The sequence below is a fragment of the Podarcis gaigeae genome (genome assembly GCF_964106915.1).
Source record: "Podarcis gaigeae genome assembly, chromosome: 2".
Lineage (NCBI taxonomy): Eukaryota > Metazoa > Chordata > Lepidosauria > Squamata > Lacertidae > Podarcis > Podarcis gaigeae.
The window spans coordinates 79,881,959-79,894,536 of record NC_139679.1 but is presented as its reverse complement, the minus strand read 5'-3'; the positions used below and the strand labels follow the sequence as shown (position 1 = coordinate 79,894,536).

Below are 12,578 nucleotides of genomic sequence, written 5' to 3'. Positions count from 1 at the left end.
GGAGCCAGTGTAGATCTTTTAAGACCGGTGAAGTCCCCGAGACTCATAATTGGTATCAACCCACCAGGGATCTATGGCTCAGGTGACACTACTGTGGTATTCTAACGCTGCATATGTAGAGCACGGTGGTATGTTTAAAAATATAATGCTGTCTGAATGGATGCCTTATGTATATTTGTATGTTATTATGCGGAGGTGCTAAGGTCGCCTTTGTTACTGTACTCAGGCTCAGGCAGAAGTCATAAATTATTCCTCTCTTATTTATACAGTCATACCTTGGGTTACAGATGCTTCGGGCTGCGTGATTTCAGGTTGTGCACCACACTGAACCCGGAAGTACTGGAACGGGTTACTTCCGGGTTTCGGCGCATACACAGAATCACTAAATCGCGCTTTGCGCATGCGCAGAAGCACCAAATTGCACCCCGCGCGTGCACAGATGCAGCGTTGTGGGTCGCAAACGTGCTTCCCGCACGGATCACGTTCACAACCCGAGCGTCCACTGTAGGTGATAATTAAAAAAAAAATGGAATGTATTTCTGCTCTTAAAACTGATGGGTTTGGAAACCTCCAAGCAACTGCTAACAGTTTCATGATTGTCATAGAGCTTCAAAGTTAATATGTCAACAAACCAGTATTCTCTGGCAGTTTCCCCCTCTAGACCGTAAATCATATTAACCTAAGCAGACCTTGGGACCATATTGACAGCTTGTCTGACTATATTATTCAACAATATTCTGAAGGCCAATCTGTTTATATAAAACAAGCCTTCTTTAAATTACACGAATTGCCAATTTAAACACAAACAGTGCTTGGTATTTTCTCAATTCTAGTTGTGCTGACAATTTTTTTCTAACTGTAATAAATTACCCAGAATTTTCCTCTTGGTATTAGAATGTACAAATATTTGCTCAAGCCATTATTTTTCTGCTGAGTGAGTTTGATATCAGGGGAATTTGCTGGTGATGGGTATTCCGAACCAATGCATCTCAATGGCTTGGAAAGACTTGGTATAATCAAGTCCTAGATCCAGTTCATTTACATCCCACGATAGGTTGCTTGTTTAGTTCTTGAAAGTAAAAAAAGAAAGAATAAAACACATGGGAAAGGTCTCTCACATTAGAGCTTGCCTTTTCTTTCGGTTTCCTTTTTTAGTATTCCTTCTCCTTTGAAGCATAGATCTTGCTAATTAAACAATTAGGACAACAAACACTATCCGGCCACGGGTCAGGTAGAAAGTTCAAACCCCAGATGGTCCCTATCTACGCATGGCCCATCTACCAGATGAGTCCCCATCACGTTGAGTCCCTCCCCCCCATGTTAAGCCAATTTGTTATAGTCTTAATCAAATATTTATGAGTCTTAGAGCTTTCACTAGGAAAAAAAATCAGCTAGTGCTTCACTGGCAGACATTTGCTGTATGTGTGAAGCTGAATGATGCTGCTTGTAGGCAGAATTAAGTGGTGCTGGGGAGATGTTTGTGCACTCATGAAGTGTGTGTGTGTGTGTGTGTGTGTGTGTGTGTGCCTGAGCAGCAGCATTCAAGCAACGTTCATCGCACAAAGCATACCATTGTACAACACCTTGGAGAACCAAGGTCAACTAAACCTAAGCCATGATACTGAAGCCAGGCATAATTATTCATGCTATTTCCTCATGCATATATGCATGTAAAGTGTGAAGAGGAGTCTATTTTGTACAAGGTGCCAGCTATATACATGTATAGGGTACACCTGTACAGAGAGGAGTAAAAATCAGCCACGCCTTAACATACTGCTGTATTCCTTTGATTTAAGCAATTTTCTTCTAGCTCATTTGAGAGGAGTGAGCCACGCTGTGAAGAACAATGCCCGAAGCCCAACAGTGAGGGGGGAGGCAGGTTTAGCTCTGTTCACCCCACAGTCCTTTTACCATAACAGACTCTCTCTCCCCCATTCACCCCACTTTGCAAAATTCACAATGCTTCTAATTACATCTGGGTTGTCCTAAATTTTTTAGCCTACTGAGTGCAGCATGGAATTTGCTGAAAGGGACTCTTGTCAGATAGCTAGTTCAACCAGCAGCCTTAAGTTTGATACCTTTCCCTACCCTACCAGTATTGATTAATTATAAAGATATTTGTAAACTTTCAACTCATAAAAAAATATTGAGGTGGTATACAATATATTAAAGCATCCTGAAGCTATAAAATATGGGACAAATGACCAACAACGACCAATAACTCTCCAAAAATGCTTGGAAAAACAAATAGGTTTTCAGCATGGAACAAAATAAGAGGATAGTAGGTCCCTGGCTGTTGTTGTTGTTGTTGTTGTTGTTGTTGTTAATATTATTATTATTACTACTGATGTCACTGCATTAATATTCTTGGTTTAGTTAGAAACGAAACAAATAAGAGACAACTGTGGGATACTCAGTGCACTAAGATGATCACACAAGTATCCCCAGAAATTCCCTTTGTAGCTCTTCTTTTAAAAATTCCAAGATGGGGGATTTCCCAGTTTTTATAGGCAGCGTGCCCTCCTGCTGAAAACTGTTCTCTCTCTCTCTCTCTCTCTCTCTCTCTCTCTCTCTCTCTCTCACACACACACACACTCACACTAGTTTCCAAGATAACCCTATAATCCTTTGAATTACTGAAAGTTGCAAAGAGCTGGCAGAAAACTTTTACTATAGTTGTATTAAAGCTTTTATTGGAAAAGGTCATTGTAAATTAAATGCAATGTCAGTACTGATCCCAAACCTGTGCTCCATATCTAATATTACAGTAATATACTTAAGACAGGAATTTAAGGCATACGTAGCTGAACATATCTGACAACATTGTAATGTATTCAGTAAACCCCCCTCTCCTCCCCCCCCCCCCGTTGTATGTCAACACATATTCCAATGAAAGTGAGGATGGATGGATAGATGATGATAGATAGATGATAGATGATAGATAGATGATAGATGATAGATAGATGATAGATGATAGATGATAGATGATAGATAGATAGATAAAATATTGCTGCAGAGAAGTATAAATTAAAAATGTATTAAATACTGTAGAAGCGTAGTATTTATTTGGATTGTGAGATGTTTAGAGTAGGTGTTGACAGTATCCTTAGGAAGTAGCATCCACTGAAATGAAAGGATGAACATGTTTAGGGTTTGGGTGAACTGGAAACTTAAGTCTGCTGTAACAAATGGTGTGATGTGCCTCTGGGCAGTTTGATCTGAAATATTCATTAAGTAGGATCTGATAACAGAGCTTCCTCCATAATAAGCTGCTTAAGATAGAGCTTTCTTCTGCTACCCTTATGCCTAGTAGTAATCATGGTGGTTAAAAGAATAAACTGAACAAGTCTTGACAAGCTACTTTTCCATTTTTAATTTCTCATTGGTTATTGTATACAATATTGTGACATTATAATGTTGGTGCCCAAAGAGCTTGCCGAATTCAAGAAGCTGATACACGCTGGAAGCTAATTAAAAATAAGCTTCTAAATTAATTTTAGAAGCAGCGTTGAATTAAAAACAAAAGCAAATGTCTCCTTTTGAATGTTACTTTTAGGTTGTAATCATGTGCATACCTACCTGAGAGTAAGCCCCATTAAGCGAAGTGGGATTTGTGCCTGAGTAGAAATGTATAGAATTTAACTGTAAATCTTTAGTCCTTTGAATTAAGGCACTGAATAGGATTTTAGCGTTCATCATGCAGATGCTACTTATTCTTAAATATATAATCCATATGTTCACAGTATTCCAATGTTTTATGAGAACTTTTCTTATCGGGTAAAGCTTTGAGACCAAGAAAAGCAGTGAGTTCCAATAAATCATGTTGGTGGAGATGAAATGGTAAAATCGCCATGGCAATGGTGATCCCCGTGGCAAATGTAATGTCTAGACCAGTTCCAAATTTCGGTGAAGGAGAGGAAAATCAATTTGGTTAGAAAAACCTCACACAGAGGGAGACCAACTAAGAGTAGTTTTGCATGTGTACTTAAGCCTGATATGCCTCTAACAACCACTAGCAGTATTGTTGGAAATAAATTCAACATATAATATGTAAGACAGCTTGTGTCAGGGTATGATATTAGCTTATTTTGCTTGATATGACACTAGATAAAATGACTCCAAACAGGTTTTGAATTCCTTGGTCCCCAATACTGTCTTACTCTTTCCTTTCTATTGTGGTTTCTTAGATTATAGGAGCACTCCTCTGTGACCTGAAACCTCCACGCACCCTTACAAAACTAGTATATGAAGAGCAGTATTAGACCCCCTCAATTTATAAGCCCCCTTTCAATGAAGACGTGTGAAAAATGTAGGTGTGAATCTTTTCCTGTAAGCATAATAAGCCCTGTTTATTTGGGGTGGGGGAGAAGAGTCTATTTTTGTTGTCAAGTTTAATCCTGAGCTAAGCGGTGTGGGCTACTGATTTTGCAATACAGAACTTTATTCTTGTTTTTTATATTTGTTTGTTCAAAAATGATTTTTAGAAGTTCTCTCCTTTTGAAACATAGTATGCCAGACAAACAGACAAAAGGACAAATAAACTGCAGTGTACATGCAAATAATCAAATAGCATAAAATGATTCTGTACAAAGACAAATCAGAATAAAAATATGGCTTTTCTATGCATAATTATTCAGAAGAAAACATTAATAAGTAAGACCATAGATTGTACTATATATTTAAGTATTTATATACCCCTATTCATAAAAAAATATTGGCAATACAACAGTAGTACAGTGGTGCCTTGGTTTAAGAACAGCCCTGTTTATGAACTATTCGGTTTACGAACTCCGCAAAACCGGAAGTAGTGTTTCGGTTAGCGAACTTTACCTCGGTCTAGGAACAGAATCTGAATGGTGGAAGGGAACCGGTGGCGGGAGTCCTCGTTAGGGAAAGCGCGCCTCGGTTTAAAAATGGTTTTGGTTTAAGAACGGACTTCCGGAATGGATTAAGCTCATAAACCGAGGTACCACTGTATATAAAACCATAGAAATAAAAACAATTTTAAAAAGATAAAATCAGAAATCAGTTGATTTTTTAAAATATCCGGTTCTCACGCTTCTTCTCAGACAAAAACAGGCCAAAAATAGAATTGGACATATCTAGACATTTTGTTCACTTTGTAATAAGAAACAGCAATTTGCTGCTATGTATCTACACACACACAAAAAAAAAAAACAACCATACACATTGAGATACATAGAGTAGATTCTTGGCATGACTTCGAATGGCATAACATGCATTTTTTATTTACTTAATACTGTTCTATTATCCAAATTTTACCATAATATATTTCATTAAAGGTAAAGGTAAAGGTACCCCTGCCCGTACGGGCCAGTCTTGACAGACTCTGGGGTTGTGCGCCCATCTCACTTAAGAGGCCAGGGGCCAGCGCTGTCCGGAGACACTTCCGGGTCACGTGGCCAGCGTGACATCGCTGCTCTGGCGAGCCAGAGCCGCACACGGAAACGCCGTTTACCTTCCCGCCGGTAAGCGGTCCCTATTTATCTACTTGCACCCGGAGGTGCTTTCGAACTGCTAGGTTGGCAGGTGCTGGGACCGAGCAGTGGGAGCGCACCCCGCCGCAGGGATTCGAACCGCCGACCTTTCGATCGGCAAGTCCTAGGCGCTGAGGCTTTAACCCACAGCGCCACCTGCGTCCCAATATATTTCATTACATGCCCATTTTAGTTCTTACTAGAAAGATGTTAACTGATGCAAGCTATGTTTCAATTAAATGCCAAATTCCGAAAATGATAATCTGTTGTAATTACACCTGACATGTTAATTTGAATATCATGCTTACTGGCTATCCTAGAGGTGATTATCTTATATTACATTAGCCCCAGATACATTGCAAATGAAGGGGGAGGGAGCTGCAAGCCAAATTCAAAGCCATCCAATAAGAAAATTACAGAACAAAAGAACTCGTGCTCAGTGGTTTTTATTAAGCGTTTTCAGTCAGCTAGCAAAGATGTTGACTGAAGGAGCCTAGGTTTAACAGCTCTGGTTTTTGTATCTGTTTTAATGACTTAATTAGATGCTTTAAGGCCAGTTGACCCTGTTAACAGCTGAAGACTGATGTATTTGTTCAGTTAATATCACTTCCAAATTGTATTGTATTGTATTGTATTGAATCTGATCAACTATTTTTTTCTTGCAATTAAGCATTCTCCCTTTCTTTTTTGCATTAAAGCTAAAGTCCAGCCAACCACATGTTTAATTCTGATTGGTATCATAGGACCAGAGGGGACTATCAAGCTGACTAGGCAGCTGGTAGGCCCACTTACTCATTCATAGAGGCTATGTCCCACTCCCCCGGTCAGTGGTCCCCATACAACAATCTGTCTTCTAGGACTAAATTAAAAGCGGTTTTAGCATATAATTAGCTGTATAGTGAAACCAGGCAAGGCGTATGCAGATCAAAGCACACCGGGAGGCAGAAGGATACACACAGCCTATTATTTTGCATTCCGTGATTCACAAAGAAACAATGCATTTTATTTTTTAAAAATGTACTGGATACAAAGGAACAATATTCCATTTTGAGGTTAATCACTTTTGAGCAACAAAATATAATCAACATTGCAAGCCTTCCAGACTCATTGAACTCTTCTCAGGCCTGGGTACAGGAACACATTTTCAGAGATTTTGATTCTGTAAAATAACGTAAGCTGGAAGCACAATGTTCTGTTTAAAAAAAGATCAATAAAACTCCATTTTATTCCTGTGGCCATGATACGAAAAAATTGAAGGGGTAAAATCACATGCTAAGCAAATCAAGTTATTTATTTAAATAGTTTAAACCCATTAAGTCCATGGTTTAAAATAAATGTACCTAGTTGCACCACTGCATATTACATTAGATTTGATCCACAATTAATGTAGATTAAATATTTATTACTAGATTTATATTCTTGTCCATCTACACATGTTCCCAGGATGACTTACACAAGAAACAATAAAATGTTTGTAGATTCTGCCATTTCTTTAATTTATTGCTAAAACTTCTATTGCCACCGCGTTAAGTAGAGACAATAGAGGGCAGCCCTGTTTAGTTCCTCTATTAATAACAAAGCTATCTGAATCCACTCCATTAATTGTGATTCTTGCCAATGATTCTGTGTAAATTTGATTTATCAGTTGGAGGCATTTATCACGGAACTGCATCTTTGTAAGAGCTTTTTCCATTCCACACAGTCAAATGCTTTAAAAGCAATACAAAGAGAGTAACGTAACAAGTGATTTAATACAATGGGAATAATAAACTATGTTAAGAAGTCTATGTATAGCATTGGTATGTTTCTGTTGAAGATAAACTGTCTGATCTGGGGCTATATAATTGTCTATAAAAGTATTAAGTCTAGGAACCATCTACCAAGGAAAGTAATTAACATCTATATTAGAGCTATAGGGTGGTGTGACCCCACCCCACAGAATCAGTATTCAGTTTTGACAGTAGCAAATATTTCCATGAAGGTGGGATGACACCCTATTCGATATATTGTTAAATAGTAAAGTCAAATAGGGTAATAAAACATCACAAAAAATTATTCTGCATTGAGTGTGAATGGAATAGCACACTTAATTAGCTGAGAAACTATATTAAATTTTCTTTGAACACATACATAACTAGTAGTTAGCTATCTCCAGCACTGATGGGAACATGCTTTTACATTCCTAAGAGTTAAAAAGTAAGTAAATAAATAGTTTGCCAGTCTTGGTTAAAAATAAATACTCTGAGCATGTGCAGTTTCACATTTTAAATTCACTTAAATCATAGCACCATTTTGACTCCAGGTATAAAATGGGGCTTTGCTTCTGCTGCCTTGATACTAAACACTTGGGGATAAGGGACATTTTGTTGTAGAAAAGAATAATACACATTTTAAAGTAAAAAATAATTAAATGGACACCTGTAACTTTGTACTTGCCCAGCTGGAAATATGAGGTACTGCCACTACCAGCAGCAGCTGACATGAGACCTGACTGCTACTACCTCCATCATCTGCTGCTTTCTGAGTAGTCATTTGGAGTCCTCTGGTCTGTGGGGTCATAGACTTCAGATCTAAGGTCCAACCCAAACTACATCACTGAACCAAGGATGAATTCTCAAAAAGCCTCCTGTTCCTTCAGATACAATCTACTGTGTCTTGCTGTGCATTTAATACACACTAGAGCAAAGTTGATTAAATCAAGCAGGTCCTGTTTTTCCATCAGAGACTAACTTGGATATTTTTGTTTCTGTAGTTCTAAATGAGAATCATATTACATAGTGTTTTTGTTGTTGGCTGCCAAAGTGGAACAGATAGAATCTACTTTCACTTTGGGGTTTGTATAACAAAGTATGGGAAGTATTTGCCATGGAGAGATGACTACTCAGCTAAAAACAATATCCAACCCTAAATATAATTACTGTTATGAGGGAAAGTGGTTTCCTTTATTATCCAAAGTAGACCCTACGGAATGGAAGTACAAATGACCAGATAGATTTTTGTTGATCCTCCTCTACTAATGCATTATTTGGGACTCAACTTGTTTTATGAAAAACATTTTTTTAAAAATGTTAATTTAATGCTAAACCCATTTCATATGCAAGTTGCATCTATTGTCCAGCCTTATTTTTCCCCTGTGATGAAAGATAGACGACACAGGCATTTTTTAATGCAGTTGTAACTTTATACAACTTTATATCTCCTGCCAGCCTAGCAGTTCGAAAGCATGTCAAAGTGCAAGTAGATAAATAGGTACCGCTCTGGCGGGAAGGTAAACGGCATTTCCGTGCGCTGCTCTGGTTCTCCAGAAGCAGCTTAGTCATGCTGGCCACATGACCCGGAAGCTGTACGCTGGCTCCCTCAGCCAATAAAGTGAGATGAGTTCCGCAACCCCAGAGTCGGCCACAACTGGACTTAATGGTCAGGGGTCCCATTACCTTTAACTTTATATAGTACTCATTCAACTGAACAGCAACTTAATTTCTCACAAACCTGCTTAAAGGTTTCTTCCTATTTTTTTGGCAAACTGCATCAAATTTATTGATATGTGTGCTTGGGAGCACAGGTGCATTTTGTGCATGTGGCATTTATTACAAAAATAAATTAAAAACCTGAGCAAATACCAGCAACAAAAGCTTCTCTTGATGCATCCTATATCAGACAAACATTAATAGCAAACTGGAGAAACTAAAGTCTATATGAGTTCAAACAAAAATCATGCATACTTAACAATGGTATAATTTTAAATGACTCCTCCAGAAGGCTTAGCACTTATTTTGGTTATTCGGTAGTGCTATTGCAGTATGCCAGGAGCAAACCAGCAGTAAATCACACGGAGCATGTTTGAGTTGGCTCTTTATTAGAAAAACAAAATCTGCACAAGGATGCCAGGCCTAATGAGCACAGCAACTGTTCTTCAGTAGGTCTTACCCCATGAGACAGTTACAGAAACTGTTCTCCGCTTTCCACAGCTACCTAAGTCTGCTCTCCAGGATTTCCCCCAAGCAATATGAGACTACGCTGGCATGCCCGCTGCCTTTGCTCTTCGTGGTTCATGCCTCTCCTGGTCCTGGGAGATCAGGGGGAAGGGAGCTTGTCACAGCAGGATGGAGAGACACCCGTGCCTCTTTACCAGCCTGACTCCTCTCTGCCTCTCATCCTCCCTCATCCCCTTTTCCTGCTTCCACTTCCACTTCTGGATTGCTCTTTGCCACAGACTCTCCCCACACACTAAGCCCTGCTACTCTTTCAACTTCTGACACCTTCTCCTCACAGTAGTCTCCCTCTGACCGCTCATTATTGTCCCACCACTAATCGCTGGGCTCTGAGCCTTCTTCTCTTGGGGGTTCCCCAGCTGGTTCCTTCCACCATTCATCAGTTTCCCATCAGTCCATGACACAGTATAACATCAGAAAGGGAGATTTGAAATTGATTAGAACTACTCTCAAATTCCTTTTCTAAAATGGATCAATATTGAACTATGAGGTTACAAAATATGTAAAAAAAACACACAGGAAAGGCATACATACTCAGATTGCAAACTGTGATGAGAACATTTAATGCAATACTTTCTCCATACATATTTTTAAAGTAGCAGCTTTTGTATTAAATCAATTCACTATTTGTACTTTAAGAAAAATGCTGGTTCATTGTACATTTCCATAACCCATTTTGATCCTTTTCATATAATCTGCATGATGAGCATAAGCTCCTTATATCCAACCTGGCAGGCTTGTACAAACAACTAGAGCAGAGGTTATTGGTTCACTTGCATATAATTAATTAGGACCTTCTCCATCCTTGTTATAATAGATGGCATCCTTCCTGATTAAACCCCATGTTTCCATTTGCTTCTTGCTGTTCCCAGGCAGCCACTAGTGAACTGTTCCAATATGGGCTTGTCCAGCATGCAATTGTCACACAGCTGTGTTAGCTTTATGCTGGAAATGCACCTCTCTATTTTCTTGATGAAGCCTCAGCTTTTTGGCCCTTATGCATTACTATGCACAGGCATTAGTATAGCGCTTCCACTGCCTTATCTGAATTAGATTAAGAGGAGAAATAGAGCTCAGTGTCATCTACATGTTGATGGTATCTATATGACCTTCCTCATCTGTTTCGTGTACAGTGGTACCTCAGGTTACAGACGCTTCATGTTACAGACTCCACTAACCCAGAAATAATACCTCGGGTTAAGAACTTTGCTTCAGGATGAGAACAGAAATCACGCAGCGGCAGTGCAGTGGCAGCAGGAGACCCCATTAGCTAAAGTGGTACCTCAGGTTAATAACACTTTTCAGATTTAGAACGGACTCCAGAGCAAATTAAGTTCTTAACCCGAGGTACCACTGTGCACGCATACCTTGGAGATATTGTGGGTTCAGTTCCAGACCACCAGCACAAAGCAAATATCACAGTAAAGCAAATATCACAAACAAACAAAAAATGTTTACTAGTGCATATAAAAGTTAAGTTTACATTATCCTGTAGTCTATTAAGCCAGGCTTCTCTGACTGCAAGGACAGCAAGGGATGTTCCTACCAAAATGCTGTAAAAATAGTTAGACATTTCCCCTAACACATTATTATTTTTATTTAGATGTACACCCCATCTCAACAGGGTAGTGCCTTACAAAAATTGAAGGGAAATCCTAATGCACTGTTTCCTGGAAGTTCTTACCTGGGATTAAACTCCACTCAACACAGTTGACGTACTCACTTCTGAGTAAACATTTACAGAAGGCTTCCCCAAGATGGAGCCAAACAACAGCTCTAATCAGCCCCAGCCAGAATGGCCAAATGTCAGGATATATATATATATATATAAGGGGGAACCCAGCTCTAGCCCTAGACAACTCCAGTCCCATGGCCAGAAGAGGGGTGGTGGCGGCAGCGAGGGACTTCCTTCCTCTGGAAGCAGTCAGACTACCTGCAGCTGCAGCTGCATCCTCATAAGGAGCAAAATCTGCAAAGCACAATAAAACAAGGTACATGTTTGAAAGCATAGGGACAAGACCAAACCCTACTGCGAAAGTGCCAGGCAGTGGTTTCATGGAGCATCCCACTTCCAGTCCAGACTGCCTATCCAGTATGGTACACCTTAAACATGGTATCCAGTTGTTATAGGTCCAAAGAAGGCTTCATTTGTGCGAAGCTGAAGCAGTGTCTCAATTTATGCTGTTTGATCATGGCTTATGACTCATTATAATCAGCATATATTTGTTCATCAAGAGTAATATTTTGAAAGTTCCTGATTTTAGAATATTATTTTAAGAATGATGAAATGAGAAGTCAACATCTTTCCCCCACCCCCAATAACTATCTCTCTCCTCAGAACTTCCTGCTGTCTTTTCAATGTTTGCCAACATAGTTAATGAGATCCCCTGAGATGGATGAAGAATGGCATTGTGGTGCTGCAATTGTTTTGTCAATTAAAAGCATAATGGGAGGCTGTTGGTGGTTGTCTCAAAGTCCAGATGTGATACCATTTATCCGCTTCTCTTTGACTTTTAATGATCATATATTGAATGTAGGGTGTCTGCGGAGGATCAGCTTGTTACTAGCACTCTCAACAATTATAAACCAATGCGTTTCTAGAAAACAGTTTCAAATGTCAGCTACATTTGGAACAAACCTGTTTGTGGAAAACTTTGTTTAAAACAAAAAAAGGGAGATACAATTACTGTTATGCTGTGGGAGGGGGGATAGAGTGTAGGGGGGAATAGTATGCAACTGTCCTTTGTATTTGTTGGTGTTTTTTTCTTTGGACTAAGAATTCTTCTGGCTTATAAAGTTACGTGGAAAGAAATATAATTAGCTTTGCTTTTGCTTGTTCCCCCTTGCCCTTTCTCAGAAAAGGTGGGTGGAAGCAGACAATTTGTCCAGTCTAGGGTGGCTGCCTCAGTCACTTGAGTGAAGAAATCTGGAAGCTTGGCCCAGGCACAAGGTCAGACTTGGCACTCCCCCATTGCTGTCTGCTGGCCCACAAGATGCCTAGGATATTACTTTTATCTCAAAGTAGTGTTCAGCCATGTTGCTGACTTACCATTTCCAGTTAAGCATCTGGGCAAATGACGTAAGGGGA

General features: G+C 39.4%; 1 protein-coding gene across 17 annotated transcripts in view; it reads left to right on the top strand.

The window, feature by feature from the left end:
* IQSEC1 (IQ motif and Sec7 domain ArfGEF 1) overlaps positions 1 to 12,578 on the top strand; it is a 315,470-nt gene that overhangs the window by 181,560 nt on the left and 121,332 nt on the right. The window lies entirely within an intron of this gene.